At 34.7% G+C, this 17,762-nt stretch overlaps 1 long non-coding RNA gene across 2 annotated transcripts in view; it reads left to right on the top strand.

Moving 5' to 3' along the window:
• LOC119819949 overlaps positions 1-12,708 on the top strand; it is a 94,180-nt gene extending 81,472 nt beyond the window's left edge. For both annotated transcript variants that reach the window (XR_005286305.1, XR_005286304.1), the window contains exon 5: positions 10,820-12,708. This is a non-coding gene — a long non-coding RNA (uncharacterized LOC119819949). The remainder of the gene's footprint in view (positions 1-10,819) is intronic.
• Positions 12,709-17,762: the final 5,054 nt, after the last annotated feature.

Here is a 17,762-nt window from a genome sequence, read left to right as displayed (position 1 = left end):
AATTTGTTGCATCAATAAAAATGGTATAGGTATTAATTAATATATTAATTCATACATTTATTCCATGATTTAAATAAGTCTATATTAACATTAAATTGAATAAAACAAATGAGGGTCGGGAATATTTTATGCCATAGACATTGTAGCAGACAATGTAGTCAGAAACATTCAGCTAATCAGAGCTGAAATAATTAGAAGATCCATATAAAAATTATTAAGTTTTTTTGTCTGACAGACATTTATTTTTACTAAATAATTAAACATATGAAATGAATGCAAAGAAAATAATTAGAGACTTGTCAAATTTATGCAGTAAAAATATATAAGGCTTAAAATAGCATTCTAAAAAATAGTAAGAGATTTAAGACAGTAAGATTTAACAGTCTGTAAAGTGAAGAGTAAAGAGTCTAAGAAAAATTTATAGCTTTTGTTAAAAAAATAAATGACATCATTAATTGCTTAGGTCATAAAATTAATGTAAAATATAGCAAAACAGGAAGAAAATTTCAAATTACATGAATATTTAAAGTTGTGTGTGTGTGTTTCAAAAATTTCTGAGCTTCTGTTTATTTCTGAAGATTGAGTACATGTATTCATAAATATATTAATAATAAAAATATACATGGGTATATATATATATATCTTAGAGTGTCATTTATTAATAAATTCATAGATTACAAGTCTTTCTGTATTTATTTCTCAATATTCTAATCAAGAAACATTTTTATCCTTTAACTTTAAGCCAGATGCTGAGAATTCTAAGATGAAAAAGAATCTTTCCTTTTCCTTAAGGGAAAGGCCATTAGAAAACACATTTAACTGTATGTTTCTGCCACAGGATATGACAAAATAAGAGGGAAAGAGGCACCAATTCTATCTGAGATGTTTACACTCTTCTGTCAATGTTGTAGGAGATTATTTTCATCTTAATCTATATAGTGCTTAATTTTCAAATCCTGTTTAAAAGAATATTTCTTTTTAATTAGTTTAGGAGTTATGGTAGATTATCCACTGAAAGATTAATGACATGCTTTCTAGTGAAGTACTGTAAACCATAAGTTTAAAGTTGGACCAGATGCATCTTAGCCCTGAAAACTCATTAGCCATCTGACCCAATTGCACATATGGCAACAAAGTGAAGAATGTATGCAGTCAAACGCACACAAACACTTCATCATTACAGGGCAACTTCTTCTTAAAACGCGCCAGTAATCATTCTACTTGTGATAACTACAAATGTCACAGGAGAAGCGGTTTCAAACAGTGAACGTGTACGCATTCACTGGTGGATGTAAATAAAGATGGTGGTCTCTGGTCGATTGTTGTTGCAAACTTCAGCATCTGATTCTCTGAAACTTGAGTTTAAACTAACCTTTAGATTAAAGAACAAAATCTCATGTTAAGAGTGGACATTTACTCTGCTGCTGAGATCACTTGTAATTATTTTATTTGCAAAATATTGTGTGACAACCAAGTCTTGTTATTGTGAAGACTGTTCTTTTCATCAGGAAGATTTCAGACTCGAAGCACATTTCAGATTTCCTCCTGAATTCCAGCTCCTATCAAAGTGCCACCACTGTGAGAACAAGCAATGTGTGCAACCATTCCCCAAGGAGAAGATGTCAGCTGGCCTTAACAAACTGAAACATGTGCTCGGCTTCAGATGAAAGCATTAGAGAATTCCATGTATACAGTTGGAATATGATTGTACATATTTGACACTATGGACCATACTTTAACTTGCACATGATAAAGGCACAGATGACAGGTGAAGCAATTGCTTATTAGGCACAGGACTGATCTTTAACATCACAAAAAAAGGAAAAGAAAATACACCATGCATTTAGAGGGGCTAACTAAAATTGAAGACCTTTTTTAATTGGAAGATCTATATGATTATTTTAAGTTTATATATTCTAGGAGACTTATATTTCTGTATTTCTGTTAAGTTAAAGAATTAAATGGATTAGAAGAATTAAAAGAGAAAATAGTGAATTAAGACTCTAAGAAAAATTGATAGTTTTGATTTCTATTTTAGGTTAGAGGTTACTATAAATATTCTGCTTAAAACAGTTGAATATTTGATGTTCCTTGCACTTTTAAAATAAATTAACTTCTGATAGACCAGTTTCCTTGATAGAACCATATGTAAAAGAAACATTAATATTAACCTTTTATTTAATTTACTCTAAACAAAAGAATAGATACATTAATCTCTATAACTCTTATGACATTAATAATGTTGCCATTAACACTGATAATCAGTAAAGCAAGACATTGTATTACTTAGAACCACTCTGACTAATTCTTTTTTGAAACTGTAGCTTTTATAAAGGGAAGTGAAGGGGAGATGATCACTGTGGTCTGAGCAGACAGCTTCTTATGCTCACAGGTACAAATGGGATTCAACGATGCTCAGGAATGACAAAAAGAAAACTTATTTCCCTCAATAAATCTGAATAAATAAATGGTAATTTGACTTGCTATCTGTTCTACTTTGAAATATAATGAATAGAACTGATGATAATTACAAAATTCCTCATTATAAACACAAAGTTGCTTACATGATTTTACTGAAAACCTGAGATATTATCTCCCCTTTTCGATGGGGTAATTTTAGGGTAGGAATGTTTTATTTGCTGATGATGAGTGTTTATTCTTGTACAAGGTCTCAAAAGAGTGAAGAAATCTATTGAAATAAAGTGATTGAGAGAAAACAATATAGCATAGAATACAAAAGAAAAGATTCATAAACATTTATGCTTTAAATATAACTTATCAATTTTCATATAAATTGATTTCCCTTATTTTCTTTTCTTATAATGAGAAAAAAGGTTGAAGTTTACCTAATAGTCACAGAGTGAAGGAATTATAGAAATAGAATTGGGCAGCATCAATTAATTAAATAACTATCCAGACTATTTGAACTGTGTTATATTCACAATATAGACAATGTATGCTTCTTGTCACAGAAATGGGTTTCCTTGTACTTACGAGTAAACTACTCATTTTCTTTTATATTTCTTTTAATCCTTGGGCATCACTCTGAACTTCACACATGCATACTTCTCTTTGCTCTTTTTCACATTCATGCCCTCTTTTTTTCATTAATTGGTGCTTCGTATATTTATATATTTGTGTAGACATGGATAAAAAGTGAATATGATCGATCAATCGCTAGATAGATAGAATGAGTTTCTAACCAGCTAATCTGAACAATTAATTATACCTGCGTGTTTGTTTTCATTTGATTAAAAAAAATAAGTTAAGGGCTCATCATTTTGTAGGGACACCATTTCTGTAGTTTCATTTTGGTTGTTGCAACAAGTAACCTTCTACAAAGCAGTATAGGAGAGCAAGTGTCAATTTGGCTTATAGTCTGTCACTTTCAAGACGTCATGGCAAAGTCTCCAACACCTAACCACATCATACCAGTTTTCTTGGGTGTGTTTAGTGTTGTGATAGCTTTCCTTACTACAACTATCCACAGACATGCTTCAGAGTTAACCTGATGTAGATAATTCTGCAATTATATTCTTCCCAGATGGTTTTAGGTTGAGCCAATTCATTGCAAAAGTAAACAGTGCAAATATTTTCTTAGTGTTATATTTATAAAGTATATTACAAATTAATAAATGTAAGTGAGAAAAAAAGCAAAATTAAAAAAATAAAGAAAACTTCATTATGTACCAAATTATAGTCTATGCATTCTATATTCTAGTTGAAATTTTCTTTGGGCTGCCAACCATCTCTCAAATAAAGACATGGAGATTTATTATTAATTATGAATGCTCAGCCTTAGCTTAGGCTTGTTCCACTAGCTCTTTTAAATTAATTTAACCTGTTTCTATTCACCTACATCTTGCCTTGGTGCCTTTTACCTTTCTTTCATTCTGTATGTTTTACTTTCCTGCTTCCTTTGTGTCTGTCTTACCCCTGCCATATTTTTTTCTTTCTTTCTGTGAGGCTTGTCCTACTTAACTCTGCCCACTTGGAAGTCCCATCTACACCTCCTGTGAGCTATTGACCATTCGGCTTTCTCACACCACAATCCAAAAACACCTTCACACAGTATACAAATACATCACAACACTATATATTTACTTGCCAAAAAAGTCTGACCACGGCCATTCTACTGGTCAGTGTCACTAGATGCGAAATTAGTTTTTTAATTTCAATGCTATTTGTAAAAAGCAAAATTACTTGCTCAGTACTATTTTTACTAAAAAAAGAGAGAAATAGAATGAAAATAACAAAATTGATAATAAAATATCAGAAACTACAGTCCATTTGTATAGTCAAATATTTTTAACATTTTAGCACATTGATATAACTAACTGTAGGAAAGAGTGGTTTGGATATTTATTAAGAAAATAGTAAATACTTAATGAAGATTTGACCAGAAAGCTAAGCTACTATTATCTTATTTTAATTAGATAGCATATTTCCATTTGATATTTTAAAAAAGATTTTAAAAAAGCTTCTATGTCAAACTGTATCATGTAAGAATTTGCTATTTAAATCTTTGAAGAAAGAAATTGAAGAGGACACCAGAAAATGGAAGTCTCTCCCATGCTTTTGGATAGGTGGAATTAACATTTTTAAAATGGCAGTCTTATAAAAGAAATATACAGATTCAATGCAATGCCAGCAAAATTCTTCACAGACCCTTAAAGGGCAATACTCAACTTCAAAGGGAAATGAAAAAAAAGATGGCCAAACAGTCCTGTAGAATAAAGGAATTTATGGAGGCATCACAATCCCTGAATTCAAACTTTACTACAGAGCTACAGTAATGAAAACAGCCTGGTATTGGCAAAAAAACAAAAAGAAAAAGAAAAACAGATAGGAGGACCAATGGAACAGACTTGAAGACCCGGATATCAATCCACATACCTACAAACACCTGATTTTTGACAAAGAAGCAAAAGATATGAAATGGAAAAACAAAGCATATTCAACAAATGGATAACTGGATATCAACATGTAGAAGAATGAAAATAGAACCAAATCTATTGTAATGCACAAAATTCAAGTCCAAATGTATCAAAGACCTTAATATAAAACCAATCACACTTAACCTCATAGAAGAGAAAGCGGGAAGTACACTTGAATGCATTGACACAGGAGACTACTTTTTAAATATAGCCATGGTCAACAGTCAAAATGGCAGCCTACAGAATGGAAAAAGATCTTCACTAACCCACATTGGACAGAGGATCGATCTCCAAAATATACAAAGAACTCAAGATTCTGGTCATCAAATGAATAAATAATAATAATAAAAATAATGGGTTACAAACCTAAACAGAGAAATCTCAACAGATGAATCTAAAATGACTGGAAGAAACCTAAGGAAATGCTCAACATCCTTAGCCATCAGAGAAATGCAAATCAAAACAACTCTGAGATTCCTTCTTACACCTGCAAGAATGACAAAGATCAAAAACACTGATGACAGCTTATGCTAAAAAGGATGAGGAGTAAAGGGAATACTCCTTCATTGCTGGTATGAGTGTAAACTGGTACAGCCCCTTTGGACATCAGTATGGCCATTTCTCAGAAAATTAAGAAACAGCCTACCTCAAGACTCAGCAGTACTACTTTTGGATATATACCCAAAGGATGTTCTATCATACCATAAGAACAGGTATTCAGCTATGCTCATAGCAGTATTATTTGTTATAGCCAGAACCTAGAACCAACCTAAATGCCCCTCAAGCAAAGAATGGATAAAGAAGATGTGGCACATTTTCACAATGGAGTATTACACAGTGTAAGAAAATAATGACATCGTGAAATTTGCGGGCAAATGGATGGATCTAGAAAACATCATATTGAGTGAGGTAACCAAGACCCAGAAAGACAAATATAATATGTGCTCACCCATAAGTGGCTTTTAGGCATTAAGCAAAGAAAACCCAAACTATAATTTACAACACCAGAGAAGCTAGACAACAAAGAGGACCCTAAGAGAGACATGCGTGGATCTAATCTACATGGAAAGGATAAAAAGACAAGGTCTCCTCATTAAATTGGGAGCATGGGGACCATGGAAAAGGGTAGAAGAGGAGGAGGGAGTAAGGGATGAGAGTAGAGAAAAACATATAGTTCAAAAAAACAAAGAATTTGTTTAAAGTAATAGCATATTTTATTATTACAAAAATTTTGTGATAATTAAATCTTCATTTTTTTATTTTTTGGCTTTGGATTAAAATAATAGGCAACAGTCTGGGTAAATGTGGGAAGACTTTTCCTGGAATGATTTACTTGTTACCAGTACCTAAAGAGAAAAGCCTGAATAAACCAAATGGTGGGGTCTTTATTAATCACCAATGGGATTGCTCAAGCATATTAGCAGGGAGCAGTCCCAACATTCAGATCCTTTGAGTTTTTAAGGGCAAAAAAAAAAAAAAAAAAAAAACCCCACACATTGTGACACACAGAAAGCAAGCACTGATGATAGAAGTGGGGAGTTTTGGTCAGGTAGTATACCTTTAGTGCAGTGTCCTGTTTTATATGAATGTAGGGCTGGTCCAGAGACCAGCTCACCTTAGAAATTTAAATCTGGTCCACACACTAATTGTACCTTAAACTCTTTTAGCACTTAAATTATTCATGAATATAAAAGGGCACAACTGTAGTTCTGCCTTCTATCACAAACTGAGGGAGAAGACCTGCCTGCCCCAGAGAAGGCAGAACCTTTGGGTGGGTTCAGATATAAGATCTGCAAGAGAACAGCTGCTTTTACGCTCATCATGTGCGACTTGCCTTCTCTTCTCACTGGTGAGTGCACCTGTCTATGCTGCTATGATTCTTCACTGGCATCAGGGTCCAGATCTATTGACAATCAATTATATCCTAAGAGTCTTCAAGGCCATCAACACCAGATCAGGAACATTGACATATCTGTCTTTTGGCTTGAGTGGCAACCATGTTCTCTGATGTTCTAGTGTGCATATAACTGTTGTTGACCCACATATCTTTCATCATAATCCGCTCTAGTAAATCTGCATAGATTATACATTCCCCTGGCTCTATTCCTATAGAGATCCTTATAAAATATAAACAGTGATTCTGAAAGAACAGAATTGTAAGGATGAATTTTGCCACAAGTGATTTTTCCCTTGAAGTCTCTCTTGGTAGTGCAGAGACGGAAAATTCAATGCAAAGTGTCTGAAGAGCTTTGCAACGTGAGTATAATCAGTTTATCCTTTGTGAAGAGCAAGGAATTTGGGGACTCTCAACATGAAAGCTTCGACTATTTCTGGAAAATCAAGGAATTGGGTGATGCTGGCTAATAGTTTCTTCTTTTTTCTTTTGGTTTTTCGAGACAGGGTTTCTCTGTAGCTTTAGAGCCTGTCCTGGAGCTAGCTCTTGTAGACCAGGCTGGTCTCGAACTCACAGAGATACACCTGCCTCTGCCTCCCAAGTGCTGGGATTAAAGGCATGCGCCACCACTGCCCGGCTGGCTAATCGTTTCTAACTTCTCTGGGTAAACTAACACAGAAAAAAGATTATCTCAGGCATGGCATTACCTAGTTACTGGTGTGCATTTAAAACAATAAATTAAAAAAAACTACAATAACAAAAAATAACTAACTGAAGACTTGTAAGAGCAGTCTAAAAGAAACTTCTCTGATACAGACTCAAATCCTTAGCATATGATTATCCAACTTATAATTCCAGTTTCATTCCCATGCTCCAAAGCTGTCATCTGTTAGTGTAAAGGTACTGTGTGGAAATGAGGGGGTTGCTGTAATTTGTAGTGGAGACGTATGACGCACCCTGATGTGGCTGAGGCCATAGAACTCTCAAATTCCTTGATGTCATTGCCATTTTTCTATTTTAGTCTTTGAGAAATAGTCAGTCACTGAACTTCCTCACCGTTTCAGCTAGGTTGACTGGCTAGTAAGTGTTTAAAGAAAAACCAGAGTTTTCTTATGAGGAGATGGTCACAGGCACACTTGTGGTCTGTCATTACTTCTTTCTGTGTATCAGACCGTAATGTGAAATCCATAGGTGCTCAACTAGATAAATTAAGTATGTTGGTCTTAAGCCGACCTCCTGGAAGCAAGCGCCCAGAAACAAGTATTGAGTCACTAAAGGTAAGACTGGTGTATTTACTGCAGTGGGCAACATAGACAAAGCAGCTGTTAGAGTTGTCTAGCTGGTATAGAAGATTTCCACCAGAACATTAAGCAGGATGTTTCAAGAAGTAAAATATCCATGGTATGATTGAGTTACTGCTCAATTTTATAAAAGAAAAATTCCAGAATGAATTATTGAAAGGCTTCTTCAAATAATAACAAAAGAGAATCACAGTCCCTAAACTAATTTCCAGACTTGAGTTAGTTTTCAGACCCAGAACCATTTGAATGGGAAAGAAAACCTGTCCTCTTGATGAAGGCCCTTGCTATAATGCTGAAAAGTTTGACTTACGTAATCCACAGGTTTTGACTAGCGTAAGAGTATGCTGGGGCCAAGGAGAAAAGCAGCCCTTTCAGAGTCTACTAGAGACTGGCTCTGACTGCATATTGTTAGCCTGCAGGTCCAGTTCTCAGGTGATAGAGTGATGAATAATTTTAGATGAGGTACAACTCAGGCTGTCTCCATTGGCTACCAGAGTCCAGCCTGTGGTAATTCTCCTAATCTCAGAATGCAGAATTTGGATAAACAGGAAGGTGACAAGATCTCCACGTTCTTTCTCTGGCATGCAGAGTGGGAGCTTTACATTTCAAAAGACTCGGTGTAAACCATGAGGCACGTCTCTACTAGGAAATATGGTGATAAGAAACAGACAACACACAACAAAATAAAAAGCAAACACAACCCCCAAACTGCCAATATCACATCCCTGGGGAAATAACAGAAATTAGTGCTATCATCAAAGAATTAATGTTGGCAAGGGTAGCGGTTCTTGTCTCTTGGGAAAACTCAAGGAAGAAATTCAAGCAGGAGCTCAGAAATCATGGACAAATGCCTCTTTCCAGCTTGCTTATCCTCATGCTTGTAAGCTTTCTCTTTTTTATTCCATGTGAAAGTTTTTTTCTATTAAGAATTTTTAATACAATCTGTTCTCATTTTGCACAGCTGTTCTCATTTCTACTCACTCCCTTCCTCTTGTCCCATCCTTACCCCTACCCTCCATCTCTCATCTCCATCCACTCCTCAGAAGGGTAAAGCTTCCCTTGGGTAGTCAACAAAGTCTGACAATCCACTTCCAGGCAAGACTAAGCATGTCAACACAACTCACCTAGGGAATGCTGGTATCCACAGTGGGGTGGGGCATTGTTCATCAATCAGTCATTAAGCTATCACCCATAATAATACTCACAGGCCAATTGATGTTTCTTCTTATAAATGATTTTAGGTTGTATCCATTCTGTAGTTAAAGCTAATTAGGATACTACCCTTCCATAAAAGCCACCAGGGACAGTTTGCTTTTCGTTGGCAAAGCTGGAAGTAGATGTTTATGGTTATATTCAGTAGTATTTTAATTCCAAGAACTTTACCATTACTTGATCTTGATCTTTCATGTCTCCCCAAAAGTATTACCTTGTTCCATTTTGTTGATAAAATTGTGATAAATGAACTAAGCATTAAGTACAACTTTCTGGGGTAGTTGACAATATATATAATATCCAGGTAATATGAAATAAATCTATGCAAAATTCAAGGACTTTCTACCCAAGTAGAGTTTACAGGAGTCTTGTGGTATGGGGTATGTAGATATAGACTTTAGATACGACTCATTGTATCTGGACCTCTTTCCACCAAAGAAACAGCCCACACATAGTAGGCCTATTAGATAGATAGATAGATAGATAGATAGATAGATAGATAGATAGATAGATAGATAGATAGATAGATATTATATCTCTCCTCAACAGACCACCATATGAACACGCAACCTGAGTTGCCCATAATAAGCTATGTTATCTGATTCACAAAACAAGAAATCTGGTTTGCATAGTAGTAATCCATCATCAAATAAGTGTGGTACATGTTTATTCAGGTCTGAAAATGTTATAAGGGAACAAATGCTTTCATAAGGAGTACAAATGTCTATGCTCTTATTTTGCAATTGACTCTTGAGGAAAGTGACTGGTGTGAGAAGGAAGAAAGTTTTGCTTAGGTGCAACAATAGCAACTTGCATTTACCAAGGCTAATATGGATATGACTGTTGCTTAATACCAGATATGCCAGAAGTGAAGACCACAAGAAAGTCCCAATATGGTGCAATGTCCCAGTGTCACCAGACAGTGACAGGATAGCACATTGACTCTAGTGGACCATTTCCATTATGAAAAAGATAATGTTTTGTGATTGCTTGAGAAGATACTTCCTCTAAGTATTGCTTTTCCTTTCTTGAATAAAGAATTCCTGCCAAAACTACAGTTCAGGAACTTATAGAATGCCCTATCCTTTACCATGCTGTTCTGCGCAGCGTGGTTTATAACCAGACAACACACTTCACAAAAGTCCTGAGTGAACAGATGCTCTTGTAATTCCTCTTTGCACTATATTCTTCACTCTTCTCTAGTGGCTGGCTTCATGCAACAATTCAATAATTTGTCGTTGTTGCTGTTGTAGTGCTAACTTCAGTGGCAACCCTTAAGGCCTGGAGCAGAGTTCTTCAGAGGGCTGTAAAATTTCTGAATCTACATCTGACGTATGTAATGTTTTTTATATAGCCAGGACTCACTGATCTGGGAATGAAGTGTTAGAAATGGGTACTGCTCAATGCCACCTCAATTAACCCACTTGCAACATTTCTATTTTCTATTCCTTTCACTTTGTTCTCTTCTTACCTAGATATTGGTTCCAGAGGAGACAATGCTTCTACCTGGAGGTAACACGAACTTCCAACTATCCCCTTTTGGGCTGTGGTGCCCACTATTCAACAGGCTGAGAAAGAAATCACATTGTTAACAGAGGTGATTGCTAGAGACTTCTAGGAAGAAATGGGAGTGATCCTTCACAGTGAAGGTATGAGAGTGTATCTGGACTGCAAGAGATCCTTCCAGGCATCTTTTAGTGTTACCCATGTCTGGTGATTAAGATCAAAGAGAAACAGCAACCATATGATAAGCAGGCTGAAGAATGGTCTAGAATTTTCAGGAATTACAATGTGGGTTAACCTTCCAGTAAAGAATATAGATTTGCTGATGTGCTTGCTATGTGTACAGGATATACAGAATACATAGTAAGAAAAAAAAAGTAGTTATAAATAAAAGACCAGCCAGACATGTGATCAGTTATGGGACCAGGATTGTAATTACCACAGCTGGTTCATTTTGTAACTACACTCATACATTGGGCATAGAGTTGTGTTTTCTTTCCTCTACTATTGTTTTACTGTGTCTTATGACTTTGATAGAGATTATTAGCAATTAAGTGTAGCCAAAAGTATATTATTGTATTTAATTGTGAGATATTATAAGAGTAAGTATTACTCTACCATTTTTTACATCTGTTATAAGGAAAATAATATAATTTTGACTGGAATAGTTATGTTAGATAGAATTATGATCTTCATTTGAAAATAATAACATGAGATCTGATGGGGTGTAACATTGAATAGGTGTGGACTTGTGATAGTTAATTTTGATTGTCAATTAGATTGGCTCCACAATCAATTAATGGACTTACTTCTTGACGGACGTGTGATTACATTTCCAAGAAGGATTGTGCTAGGTGAGAAAATCTTGCCCCAGAATGGGTAGTACATTTTGGCAGCAGCCCAGACTTAAAACGGTCTAAGGGAAAAGTACTGCTTACTTACTTAGAGGGTGCAGCTACTTCTTTGAAATTTCCACTTTTCCTGACATCAGACTCCAACTCCTTCAGGGTCCAATATTGATTTAATACAACTGATTCCCCAAGAATCTTTGACTTAGTGCCAAATTGGGACTGCTGCAAAACTCAGATTTGTACACTGAGCAGCTACCATGATCTTACATTCGAGCATACAAATGGATATTATTGATTATCTAGTCAATATTAGGTGTAAACACTTATTGCTTCTTCTTTGTAATACATATGTACATTTTATTTAAAGAGAAACCTAGCTAATTCAGTTTATTAGTGTGTTTGTGTCTCTATGTTTTTGTGTGTAGGTCAGATGTATTTAAATTTTAATTTAGTTGTAGAGTTATTAAACTATCACCATCCACTCTTCTAATATTTTCTTTGATTTGGATTAAACAAGTTCTCTTTGGTTCTTTTCTCTTGCATAGCTATGTAAAAATGGAATTTCTTTTACTTTCCAATTTTCTTTCTAAAAATATGCCTGCTGTATAAGAAAAGATTCATTAAACATACTTTTCTAAAAGAATTAATTTATATTTTATTACCATTAGGTATACTTTTATATTGTTACACACAGAAACACACACAAACACATCCTGCTGAGCCCATTTAGTGTTACCAGATAAACTTCTGTTTAGGGTTGACCACTTAAGATTGGATAATCTACCAAGAGCTTGTCAATAGAGAAGATAGATTCTCCCTCTCTCAGCATCCATTGATTCCCTGCAGCTCTTCACTAATGGACAGGACCTTATAAAAATCCCATGTATACATATTAGCATATTGACTGACGTTGTTATCTTCCATACCTTGTTTAGGTAAGCTCATTGTTGAGATTTCATGGGTACAGTCTAGAAGATACCATCTCTCTTCTGCCACCCTAGTACTCTGGTTTTTACAACCTTTTCAATCCTTCTTCCATTGGGTCCTAGAAATCACATAGGCACTTTCCTCTGCTTTTTGGTGAGTTGTGGATCTCTGTAATAGCCATATTTCCTCAGTAAGATAGTCTCTTTGATAAGGAGTGAGAACCACAATTATCTCTAAGTATAATAGAATAGTTAGAATATAGAAAGTACCTATATTGGCTTTGAAAAATGATAGTAATAGGTTCTCCTCTATGATCATGACATACTCAACCATAGATAATTCACCAATTTTAGAACCAGACAGGAATTCCCTCCTATTTGCCATACTCTAAATCCAATTATACAACTTTTGGTTGTCCCAACATATAAGTGACACTAATGTAGCATGCATTGGAACTATATTGCCAGACTGCTGATTGTTGAGTTTCATAATTGTTTACAGCAATGTAAGACATTTATTGATTGTTTTCTTCATTTGATAGTTTGGGTAGCAGCTTCTAATACTGTGAGAGCTAGCAGGAGAATTTCAGGCCAGCTCCATCTCTATACCTCCAAGCCCTGTGTCTGAAGTGTGTGGTATCTTCAACAATAGGTCCTTAGGAATCTGTTGTTAAGTCTTTGTGAATTTGGATAATTTGAGGGATGATTTTGTTGTTGGATTTAAGCTTTATTACACTGGAGTATCTTATGGAGTCTGTGCAATTATATAAGTTTTCTGTATTTTTTGAGATTTACATTATGTTGCATTTTATTCTGTAAAAACTTTCATAAGATGCTGAGTATAGCTTGCATTGTTTAGTGTTTAGATGGGACATTTTAGATCTGTTCAATCATTTTATTTTTGATACAACACCATTTCAACTTGATGTGTTTCTGTTTATTTTAGGTCCAGATGACCTGTCTGTTAAAGAGAGTGAAGTAATGAACTCATCTACTATTGCTTAGTGATTTTTTATCTGTGCCTTGAAATTCAATAGCAAGATTTTGTGAAATTTTATGTGCCAAAGTTTTGTGCATATGTGTTTAGGATTGTAATGTCATGAAGAATTCTTTTCTAACTCTTCTGACTAATGTTTGTTCTAAGTCTGTTTTACCTGATTCAGTATAGGCATGCCCAATTTTATCATGGTCCCAAAACTTTTTTCCCTACTTTCAGTCTTTAGTGGTGTCTATCATTTAAGGTAAGAAAATACCTTTTATTCAACAAAAATAGATTTTCTTAACTTTAACAATTTTAATTAATACTTTGAGAATTCCATACAATGTACATTGAACATATTCACCTCCTTTTTCCAACTCCATTCAAAACCGCTCATTTCTCTACCCATCTCTTCTCACCCAACATTGAGTTCTCTTTTTGTTTTTCCTTGTCACCCCCAGATTGTGCTGCCTGAGTAGCCTTGAAAATAGTTGACCTACCACAGAATACATCATTAAAGATAACTGACTCTCTCACACACCCAAAAGTTGTCAAATATCAACAGCTCCTCATCTTATGGTGAGATTTTATACTCATCTTTCCTACTTTAAGCTGGGATTTTTGTTTTACTTGAGTGTATATGTATCCTTTTATACCATGACAACCACTTTGGGTTTATATGTGCAACTCCCCTGTTGTGCATGGAAAACACTGTTTTCCTGATATTATTTCAGGCATACGCTCTTGTAATCTTGCCACTCCTTCTTCCACAAAGATCCCTGAACATGAATGAATGGAGAAACATTTAGGGCAAAAAACTTCAGAGTCTCTTATTCTCTGGATGTTCACCAGTTGGGGGTCCCTGTGTTATCTGCCATCTATTGCAAGTAGAGGCTTCTCTGATGGTGGATGAGTATAGAAAGAGGTTATTAGGAGTTAACACTGTATTGATTTAGCAGAATAATAGTATGGAGTTCTCTCCTAGGACCTAAGGCCTATCTACCCATAAGTTCTTGGCAATTATAACAGTCCTAAGTTTGGGTGTTATTTCATGAAGTAGGATTTAGAAAGAATACACATTTCTTTTTTTTTTAATTTACGGGATATTTTCCATGATTCTGTTGAATATCTGATCTACATTATTAACCTAAGATTTTTCACCTTCTTCTGTAACTTGAATTTATAGTTTTTCTCTTTTCATAGTGTCTCAAATTTAATGCATATTCTTTCCATGTGGTTTTAAAAATCTATCATATAATTTGATTTACCTGTCCAACTCCTCTAATTTATTTTCATACTCAATATGCAGTTAACCCATTTTTTAGTTTAGAATGATTTTTCTAATGAGTTTAAAAATTTTGTTATTTAATAATTTTATTCCATGCTTGTTTTAGCTTTAGTTTCTCTCAGTGTTTTTATCTCTTTATTGAATTTACCTTTTATATCCTGGATTGTCTTCCTTTTACCAAGTCATATATTAGATTTCGATTGAGAATTATTCCTAAACTTTTCTTCATTTAGGTCTTTGTTCCATCTTTAAATCTCTTAAGTTCTGTAACTATTTTTATTTCTCTTTATCTTTATTGTTTTACCACTCAGGAAGGTTATTGTCATTGTGGAATATTTTTATAGAACTGGTGACGCAGACAAAAACATTGCATTGAACTTCCATGTTGCTTTTGCCATGTGACCTGTGTATGTAGATTAATTTCATTGTTGTTCGATAATTCTAGCCAATCTTTGTTAACTGGAAATTTTTGATGTTGCTCAAACTTGGCTAATTTCAGAGCAGGTACGAAGACTACTTCTGGGCAGCCTGTCAGGTATGTGCAGTTAATGTTAATTTCAAGAGACTGGGGTCATTTCCATTTACTGGAGAGGCTTCAGGGAGATCTGGATCCATGAACCAACTTTAAAATAGATGTCAGAGAATATGAAACATTCCCAGTTGGTAATTCGAAATCAACGAACAGTTAGGATTCCCTCCCAGAAAACACAAGGACCATAAGACCCGTCTTCAGTTGTAACCACACCTTCTAATGGTGTTTTGCCATTGTTATTATACCTCTATAAATGCACACTTCCAAATCATCAAGTTACTGATCTACAGTTAAATAACTGTAAATTTATGCTCTTTTAGGAAATTATTTACAATTTCAATTGTCCGTTTCTTTTATTCTTACTCGTATTTCCAAATGAACTGTTTTACATTTGTCTACTTTACACCACGTGCTGAACCAGCTTCCTGAGATCTAAAGCTCTAACTTCCTCTTGTCATGTTTGTCACCTTCATTTTTACTTTACATTAATAGACTGCTTTCAATGGGCATGGAATTATAGGCTCTCCACTCTTATTGCTGCTTTTTAACTTTAAATACTCAGTGGATTCCATTCCAACGTCCTCTAAGATCCGCTGTTTCTCAGTCTTATCTAGGTACTTGAATCTATATCCAATTTCCCCCAACATAGTTTTTGTTTCTTTTGTATTTTGTCCAGTTTTTAATTGTTTTTCACAAGTTACTGGTTCTGTGATATAAGCCATCACATCATAATTGTGAGCAGAATATCATTCAAAATAATATTTCAATCAGAAGCTGAAATAATAGAAAGAAAATATCAAATTTATATTTTTATTTAGGTAAGTATTCAGGTACCTCAGTATGTGCCTAACTTTGATGACTAAGAATGAACAGATACATTTAACCTGTTTATTAATTTGAAGTTATTTAATCTGAAGTAATACACGTTACTTCATAGAGGCTAGAATTTGTCTTTGTACCACAGTTCTGTACTTTGAAATTAACAGTTTTGATGAGTTCTCCCAGTCATAAATATGTAACCGCAAAAGAGTCATGCCATTGAAGCAGCAGAAATAACTATGCATTATATAATATAAAAACCTTGAAGGGGAGGGAAGAAGTAGGGAGGGGAACAGAGAAAAACGTAGACCTCAATAAAAATAAAAATAAAGATAACCAATTATTTAGATGTGCAGAAAAGTATTTTCACAATACTACCAACTGTTATGCCACCTAAGTAGTGTAATATATAGCGTTAAATGTGATAAATAATTTGAAAATTTAGCCAAAAAAGTTCATAAAAAGGTATCTTTACTTAAAGGAATGAAATTGGACAGGTGTTCAATATAAGACTTGGAATATTTATGAATGAGAAAGGAATGCTAAGTTTTCTATGAAAACTGACAATAAAACTGAAGGAAACTCAGAAGTAAAGGTCTAGGATGACAGGAGGAATAGAGGGAAATTGATAAAACAGGGCTTCTGCTTTGGAGAAGTAAGTAAAAATACATACCAATAAGTTTCAGAACTTATTGGAAAGAATTACAGCCAACCTTCAGGATTCCACTCCTTCCTTACCAAATGAATTTCTCTAGAGGGATAGACTGTCTAGCTTCAGTACCTCTCTCAATGTAGGGGTTTGAACTAGGGCAGACAAGCAGAAACTGCATCCACTGAGTGTTAGTCCAGGAACAATTTCCTGCCAGGAATGAAGAGGCGCACTGGATACCGGGGTTAACTGGGAATCTAACAGCGACCTTAGCCACTCAGTGCTCTTACTATACTACTTCAAGAGCAAAAATGGGTTGTTTTTATATAAAAAAAAAAAGAAAGAAAAAGAAAAAGTAGACTGGGAAGAGGAAAAATGTGGTTAAGGACTGACTGAATCTTACTTTGGGCAAAGTAGTGCATCTTGGCATGTAGTTCTACCAAGTAGCACAGAGAATTGCCTAGACTGAACAGGACTCTGGGTGACAGCTTCCTTGTAAAAGTTAGGCAGACGTTTAGTTCTGCTCTTCTTCTTGAAAGCACAAAATGACAAAGCTCCAAATTTTGAAAACTTCAAAGCATTGTTGGAAATTGATTAATACTGGAAAGCTACTGCAAGAGAGGTAAGTTTTGTTCTTTCACTCATTCTTCTCAGGGATGTCTGTAAATATTAAAGAAAAAGTTCACAGTTCATAGAAATAGTAAAATGAAAAATAATAGTATTCTTTAACTTATTTAACTGGCTTTGCTGCTTTCATACTACCATCTAAATATTATATAGGACCGATGAAACATACTTTTAAATGTGCTGTCAACAACTTGTCTCAGTATTACATTTATTATATTAAAATGATATGGCTAGATTTTTCAGT

The sequence above is a fragment of the Arvicola amphibius genome, chromosome 7 (assembly GCF_903992535.2).
Source record: "Arvicola amphibius chromosome 7, mArvAmp1.2, whole genome shotgun sequence".
NCBI classification, from domain to species: Eukaryota; Metazoa; Chordata; class Mammalia; order Rodentia; family Cricetidae; genus Arvicola; species Arvicola amphibius.
Note: the sequence above shows the minus strand (reverse complement) of the source record. Positions and strands in the feature narration are given on the sequence as shown.